This window comes from Hippocampus bargibanti, linkage group LG09 (assembly GCF_051943395.1).
Source record: "Hippocampus bargibanti isolate YZ-2025 linkage group LG09, ASM5194339v1, whole genome shotgun sequence".
Classification (NCBI taxonomy): domain Eukaryota; kingdom Metazoa; phylum Chordata; class Actinopteri; order Syngnathiformes; family Syngnathidae; genus Hippocampus; species Hippocampus bargibanti.
Window position 1 is genome coordinate 5301683 of NC_142742.1, and position 8318 is coordinate 5310000.

Consider the following 8318-nt stretch of genomic DNA (forward strand, 5'->3'; position numbering starts at 1 on the left):
CTGAAGCCATTGTTTTGATTCTAGAGCAAGGCAAGACGTCCTGGCGTGACGTCACAAACAAGGGGGCGGGACCTTTGAAACTGGGCATCTCCGAGGTCATTTTGAAGTAGTTTTGGGACACTTTAAGTCATTTTTATTGGTGTTTTGCATCTGACTAAAAATATCAGCCTGCGTGTTTTGGATATTTTAGATGCGATAAAACGTTTTTTCTGATGTCAGTTAGGAAACAAAAAAATGGTGTTGGTTGTCCTTTAAGGGTGCTGGTAGAGGTTTCGAGACTGTCTTACTTTATTTGACATTTCCAATCACTCGACAGCACATCTTTTGGGCTCTAAGGGGTGTCGACCATGATGGAGGAGACGGCTGGTTTTTTTTTAATGAGAAGCCACAACAGCTCCTTGTCTTTCTCGCCGTATGCTTCACTGAAATGCGGTCTGTGGAGGGGGGGAGTCGCCTTGTTTGAAGTACTGCACTGAGACACTTTCCTTTGTGTCTGTGCTTGTGTGTCAAATCAAACTTAAAACCAAAACACCCATAAGACTACCTGAAAGGGTTACAATATAAAGGGCCCCTATGTATCTGATGCTTTACACATCCCCAGTCTTTGTTCCGGCGCACTCCACGCTCGCTGTGATTATTCACGTCTCGCGCGAGGGCCGCTGCGGAGTACAACGAGGGAGAGCGTCGGGAGAATGCAAAGTGACGCTCTCAATCGTACAACCTAGGGACAAAACATGAGTTTCCGCGTGGCTGCTCGCCTTGTAGTGGCGCGGCGCAGACGCGCTAGCGATTTAGCCCGCCGACAACGGGGTCCGGTGGGACGTGTAGCTATGTGTTTATCACAGGATGATCTTTTTTGTTTCATGTGGCGCATTTTTTTACCACCCCGATCCCCACCCCTTCCCTTTTCTCCCGCTCCTTTTCTTTGCCTTTCGTGTGGGACGATGCAATCGCTTTTTGGGGGATCTTTTGTCTTTGTTGCCGTGCACGACAGCAGTGTGGCATGCTTACAGCGGCGCAAATGTAACCGAGTTTATTTAGCGATGACCAACACTGCATCTTAATGTTATCATTATAGAGAGATAGCGAGAGATAGAGTGAGATAGAGAGAGATAAGGTAGGTGTAGGTAGGTAGGTAGCTAGCTAGGTAGCTATCTAGCTGGGTAGGTAGCTAGCTAGCTAGGTAGGTGGATAGGTAGGTAACTAGCTCGGTAGATAGCTAGGTAGGTAGGTAGGTATCTAACTAGGAAGGTAAATAGGTAGGTAGCGATCTAGCAAGCTTGGTAGGTAACTAGCAAGCTAGGTATGTAGCTATCTGGCTAGGTAGGTAGGTACATAGGTAGGTAAATAGGTAGGTAGGTACCTACAAGAGGGTCTGTGTCTTTGTGTCGTCATATTATTTGTTATTATTTTTATTTTACTTTGTTACTTCCACCTAGAGTGTGCTTTGGTGTTCTCCCGCCGAAGATTACTCCGCCAGCCGTGGAGGGGCATCACTCCATGTGTATCCCGAAAAGTAGTGCTTATGCCAAGGTTTAATTTTCATAAATTTAACGTTCGTAAACCAAAGATTTCGAAAGGCAAGGTGTTCGTAAACCGTGGCCCCACTGTACTATAATTACGTCAGATAGATATCAACGGCTCCCTCTAGTGGACAACTGGTATCATTTCCAATAATACTCCTACTTTGATAGTTTGAAGATAGATATCCTTAACCCGAAGATTGTCAGTCCAGCATTTGAATATAAACAAAACAATCTGTGGGTGTGACAATCAATTGGCAAAATATTTTTTTGGTTTTGGATACTTTTCAAGACAAAAAAAACTTTGGGGGGGAATTATAAGGATGCCAAATGTTGATGTTTAGCCAAGATACTTCTAACCTATGGTGTTTCTGATGATGACAACGGAGTGACATTTTAGCATTTACAGATATAAATATCTGGGAAAGACGGTTGTTTATTTTTCCAGCGTCATTTGTCATTTCAGGGGTGTGTTACAAATGACGCTGATCCCTCCATGATGACAGGATGATCACTGATCAAAGCAGAGGTGACTTGGGCAAGCCCGGAGGAGACGAGTGTCATGTTTTGGGTGGGGTACAACAAAGTTTTCTCAACATCTTTAAACATCTGTTTATCAATGATAAACTCAGCTCATTTCCATATTTGCAGCCATTTTGTCACTTAAGCCTATGTGTCATACAACCCTACATCACTGGGTGGATACTGGAAATCCAGAATCGCTTGTTGACAACGTCAGAAAAATGTAAGGGTGGGCGGTGGAATACATGTTCTGGTAATGATCTTATTTTTACACTTGAGGGCAAAAAACAACAACTAATGATCAGCTCCTCGGTTATATTGCCAAATCGAGGCACTGCCTTTGACATAATTTAAAAATCCAGTGTTGGGCCATCGGGGCCTGCAATGCCTTCTCTGCTTGCCTAACATGATCGTAATCAAAGATTAATGTGATTTGTATTTTGTCCATGAATTCTTATTAAATAATTCCAAATTGTTTCGTTGTACAAAAATGGCCAGCCTCACCGAAAAGAAACCACATTGTTGACTCTTGAGTAAATATGGGAATGGGATATAAATGATGTAATACAATATAATATAATAAAATACACGTTTTTATTTCTAAACAACTGCAGCTGCAACCGTAGTGAAAGCCAGTTTTGACAACAATTTGGTTCCGAGAATCGTGAATTTGATTAATTGACGAAACATCAACAACGAACACGGCTGTTTTAACTTACCTCGTGAAAGGATTTCCCTGCCGGGTCCTTAAAAACTCCTTTAGATATGGCGAAAATTAGGTTAAAAATGTGTTCTTCAAACGTTGTCCTTACGTGTGAAACTTTGGACAGCAGAACAATCGTGCTATTTGTTATTTTCTTCCCAAAGTTCGAGTAAACGTCTTGAAATCGCCCTCAGCTGCAGTTTTGCTCAACTTGATTTACCGAAAAAGACCAATAGATGGTGCTGTTTTAACATTTATGGAGGGCGAATAAATCGTTTTGTTTCATATGGTATCTGACGATATATTAGTTCATATTCTAACATTGATTACAGGTAATACTCAGAAGTTTAGAATATCGCGAAAAGGTTTATTCATTTAAGTAATTAATCTCAAAAGGTGAAATGAATATATTATTTCGACTCATAACATAACAAATGGGGGCCCGACCAAGTAGTGAGTAAACAAAAGGATTATACTTTTCTGATGGCTGATATTTCATTTATTTACTGTCAACTCGTTTTTCTGTTTATCGAAGTCAAAAGTCAAAGTCAGCTTTATTGTCAAATATGCTAATATGCATGACATACAGCACAGATGAAATTACTGTCCTCTCGGACCCAGCATACAAGGTATTTATAATTACTTATAATTTATTTCGTGTGATATTCTAACTTTTGTGAGACTCTAATTTTGCAGTTTTCATACGCTGTAAGCCATTATAATCCAACTTCTACCAAATAAAAGCTTGAAATATCTTGCAATGCATGTTGTGAGTATAAATAATATATTCATTTCACCTTTAAAGTTGAATAACTGAAATGAATGAACTTTTTCCGCGATATTACCTGTAGATTACGGGTCAATAATTGACTCCTGACAAGGAAAAGATGAAATTCGCTTTTTATTGGACAGTTGACAATAATTATATGTACAAAAGATATACCTAAAAAATACTAATTTACTTATGAACAATTTATAGACATTTTTCTGATTTGAGCCTCGCCGGGATAAAATATTTTTAAAAATCGATGACTATTATGATTTTTTTCTTTGTTATTGTTGTTGCTGCTGTTGATTGATACAGTAATAGAAACCGCAAACTTTTATGAATCACGTCAAATGTAATACAATAATGACCACAAGGTGGTGTTAGTGCGTTTACTCTAACTGTGATTAATTCTTCAACCACATCGTGTCAGTGTAGACCAAAATAAAGAATTGACAAAGAAGCAGTTCATGTTGCACCGATCACCACCCTTCCTTGTCCATTCAAAATTACACGAGATCCTCCAAGGCCACAAGCACGAAGTGCTTCGATTCCACACACACATTAACACACACATTAACACACACGTACACGTGCACACACACTACTATTATATAATGTAGACCAACTCTGCAGTTGTGCTATGCAAATTGAAATTATACATATCGCGACATTAATGAATCTCAGTTTTACTGGTACATCAATGTTCTAACATTGATCTTACCAATAAGCAGAAACTACACCCATCATTTCACATTCTTCCAGAATGGGGCACAGAACCATTTTTGTTTGTCTTTTGATGTCTTTTTCAAGTAATATTTTTTCGAGAAGCTCGTCCTGCTTTTCCAGTACTTGTGCAAGAGATCAAACGGCCAAGGCCCAAATCAATTGGTAGTGCGAGTCTCAAGACCGCCATGCAGGAAATTGGTGCTGAATGACGGTACTGTGAGGACGCTATCGCCATCTCGTCTTCTGACACGCTTAGAGATAACGAGACAGACTAAAAAGAAATGTTGACCATCACACAATTTTGTGGAAAGCGGTTTGAGAATTTGTTTGATATGCTTGATATCTTGCCGAAGGTACATGTACTGTCCTAGTCTTTGACTGTGGAACTGTTCTACTCGTATGCAATTAAAGCTCATTTAAAAACGACTCTGCTGCAATAGTGAATACATCAAGTGTTACGGGATGAAGCAATTCTCAGTAAAGGAAGTGGGCTGCTTGAATCAATTAAGCCTGGAAAGTTTGCAAGAATGTGTGTGTGTGTGTGTGTGTGTGTGTGTGTGTGTGTGTGTGTGTGTGTGTGTGTGTGTGTGTGTGTGTGTGTGTGTGTGTGTGTGTGTGTGTGTGTGTGTGTGTGTGTGTGTGTGTGTGTGTGTGTGTGTGCGTGTGCGTGTGCGTGTGTGTGTGTGTGTGTGTGTGTGTGTGTGTGTGTGTGTGTGTGTGTGTGTGTGTGTGTGCGTGTGTGTGTGTGCGTGCGAGAGTGACAAAGGGCATTCCAACAAGCACAAAAATCGGACCCAAGTACATAATTTTTGAGTTTCTTAAATATATTTTTTTCATGTTTGAAATTGGGTTCCCATGGGGCTAATTTTTCGCACACATAGTCCCCGCCATGTCGCTAAAGTGTGTGTGTGTGTGTGTGTGTGTGTGTGTGTGTGTGTGTGTGTGTGTGTGTGTGTGTGTGTGTGTGTGTGTGTGTGTGTGTGTGTGTGTGTGTGTGTGTGTGTGTGTGTGTGTGTGTGTGTGTATTGGTTCCCACAGGCCAAATCTTTCGTAGCCATTGTCCCCACCATGTGGAAAAACGTGTCTGTGTGTGTATTGCTTCCCACAGGCCAAATTTTTTGCACACACAGTCCCCAGCATGAAGAAAAAAAACGTGTATGTGTGTATTGGTTAGTGAAAGACTCTTAAACCACCCTGGCGAAATCACCCAAGCTGCCCCCCTAAAAAAAAAGAAACACCCAACCCACTTTCTTGTCTCTGTAATTTACTCGGTGCAGTGGCCGAGCCGAACATGGCTAGCGTGTTTTACAAACCGCAGCAGGAAAAGAGAAAGATGTCGACATGCTCCGATTTATGACCCTGTCAAGATTTATGTGTTTGTTTGTATTGTTTCTAAGGTAGCTGTTGTGTAAATAATAGTGTGTGTGGGGGGGAGGGGTTGCCATTAAAATTGTGTCTGCCTTTGCCGCATGTCAAAATAGCGCGTGGCGCGGCGCAGCCAAATTGCAGCATGTGACGCAGGTTGATTTCAGAGTAGTTCTAATTTCAAAACACAACAACAACAAAAGTTTTAGACACTGCAATTGCTGGACTGACAATCTTCGGGTTAAGGATATCTAAATGCAGTGCTTCACTAGATTTTTCCTGAAGTCATGTAACTTGATAGTTCAAAGTTTTTTGTTGTTGTTGGTTTTTTTCATTTTTTTTTGCAGGACATCAAACATTATGCAGATGAATAACATCCAGTTATACTATGTGACTCAAGTTCGACGATCAAAGCAGCTCGCGCTTGCACCCACGTCCATATCACGCCACAGCCACAGCAAGACACCTCTTGACCTGTACACAAAAAGCCCACACACAGGTGTGTGCGTGCGTGTCCGTGTGTGCGTTTGTGTGTGTGTGTGTGTTGTGTGTGTGTGTGTGTGTGTGTGTGTGTGTGTGTGTGTGTGTGTGTGTGTGTGTGTGTGTGTGTGTGTGTGTGTGTGTGTGTGTGTGTGTGTGTGTGTGCGTGCATATTGGAGAGAAGAAGAAGAAGAATGGGGCCTAGGCCACATTCCAGCCTTGCCTCCCTGGGCGAGTGAAGAAGGTATTCAGCATTCCTGTGCCTGCATATCAGGCCAGGTGCATTCCAGAGTACACACACTCACACATAGACAGTCTCACGGGGACACGTGCACACACAGTCAATCCGACCTTTCCTACTGAGCATTGTTTTCAACAGTATACTTGAGTGGAGTTTCGAAATGCCCCAAAAGTGGTGTACTGTACAGTCATCCCTTGTTTTTCCTGGTTAATGGGGACCAGGGCCACCCGCGATAGACAAAAATGCGTGAAGTAGAGTCATATAAGAAAAACCCACGAGTCAGTGCTGGAAAGTCATTCAGAGTCATTCAGCATTTTTTTTTTATTGTGTACGTTTTTTTCCCCCTTGAAAAGAAATCTGAGACCGTGATAAGTGAACCGCGGAATAGCGAGGGAACACTGTATACAAATAAAAATGTATGAATGAAAAATATAATGCAAATAACGAGCTTGTAGCAGCCCAGTGGTCAACCTCATAGTGCAGAGGTTGTGTGTTTGATCCCATGCAGCTGTGGCCTACTTGAATTTTCTCCATGGGCCTGTGTGAGTAACCATGACATAGAAAAACAAAATTTGAATTGGATTGGATGGATTGTATTGGAATGGATTGGATGTGCCCTTATTTGTCTCGCAGTGAAGAAAATTTACATTTAACAGCAGCAAAGTTATGAAAGTAGGAGGAGAGGAAAGGAAAGAAAGAAGGAGAAAAAGAAAATACAGGAGCTGCTGGATAGGCAGCCACTCTCGCGGCGCCATCTTGAAGTCAAAAAAATGAAAAAATTGAATTGAAACTGGAAACTTGCTACTCAGGGCTACAGGTGAGCTATCGCTATAGACAAAGTACAATCAGGATGTGTCGCCATCGAATCACAGGGCACAAACAACCATTCACCCTCAAAAGTCCACTTTTAAACCTGCCACCATTTTTGTTATAGTATTGCTGTAACAAAAATGGCGGCGGGTTAAATAAGTGGTTACAGTATTACTGAAACAAAAATGGCGGCGAATACGGAATATCCCCCCCCCAAAAAAAAAAAAAAAAAAATAAAAACCCAAACCGATGCGAAATCGAAGATCAGCATCTGGTTAATTTGTATATGTATGATCGAGTGATTTTCTCAATGCGTGGATGTCATCGATGCTTGGACGAGGGGGGCAATCTATTTTAAGCACGCGCCGTGAATGTACAGCTAGCCTCGCTGTGAAGTTTAAACGCCGCTTGCGAATTTGTTGCGGTGAGTCACGCGTGACGCGGCAACGCACGGGGGTGGTGTTGCGCACGCTCCCAATCCTGACATTCGGTTTCTTCTTCATTTATCTGAGCGCTTCGGGTTCCATGTAGGCTTGCCGTGCCACCAATCAGATGGCAACAGTTGCGGTAAAGGGGGCGGAGGGGTAATGGGAATGGGAATTCCTGTTGACACTCGCCTTGATTCAAAGTAATCTGTAGGCTGGAGAACAAAAGCGTCATTCAGTGTTAATGTGCTGCTTCCCCCTTCACGCAAGTAGCCGGTTTTATGCTATTGGACAGGACCACATGCTTGACGAGACTATTCCTCCTTCACTGTCACGCTCTATTCACTATTCCAAGCCTTTCTTCCAGTCTTCTCCCCTCCACCTCCTTACCTCGGCCCACTTCACCCCTCCCCCTCCTTCCCATGTGACGACTTTTCATCAGTGAAGTGGCTTCCTGGCCACCCGATGAATGGATACGGCATTAAGGAGAAAGAGAGAGGACTAACGTCGTCCTCCCTTCCGCCTACAAGTGCCACCGGCCCCTTTTAGATCTGGCAGGGGAGTGGTACGTTCCGTTGAAGTTTGTGAGACCGCATTGTTTGTCATTAGTCTTAGCAGGGGGTCATTTTCTGTGTGCGTCTCAACATCGGACCCCACCCTTCCCAGAGTGTCTACTGGCCCAAAGTCCTTCCCCCCCCCCACCCCGCAACCGACCGACTCCCTCCCCTTGCATTTGTGTCGGAAAAGCACCGAC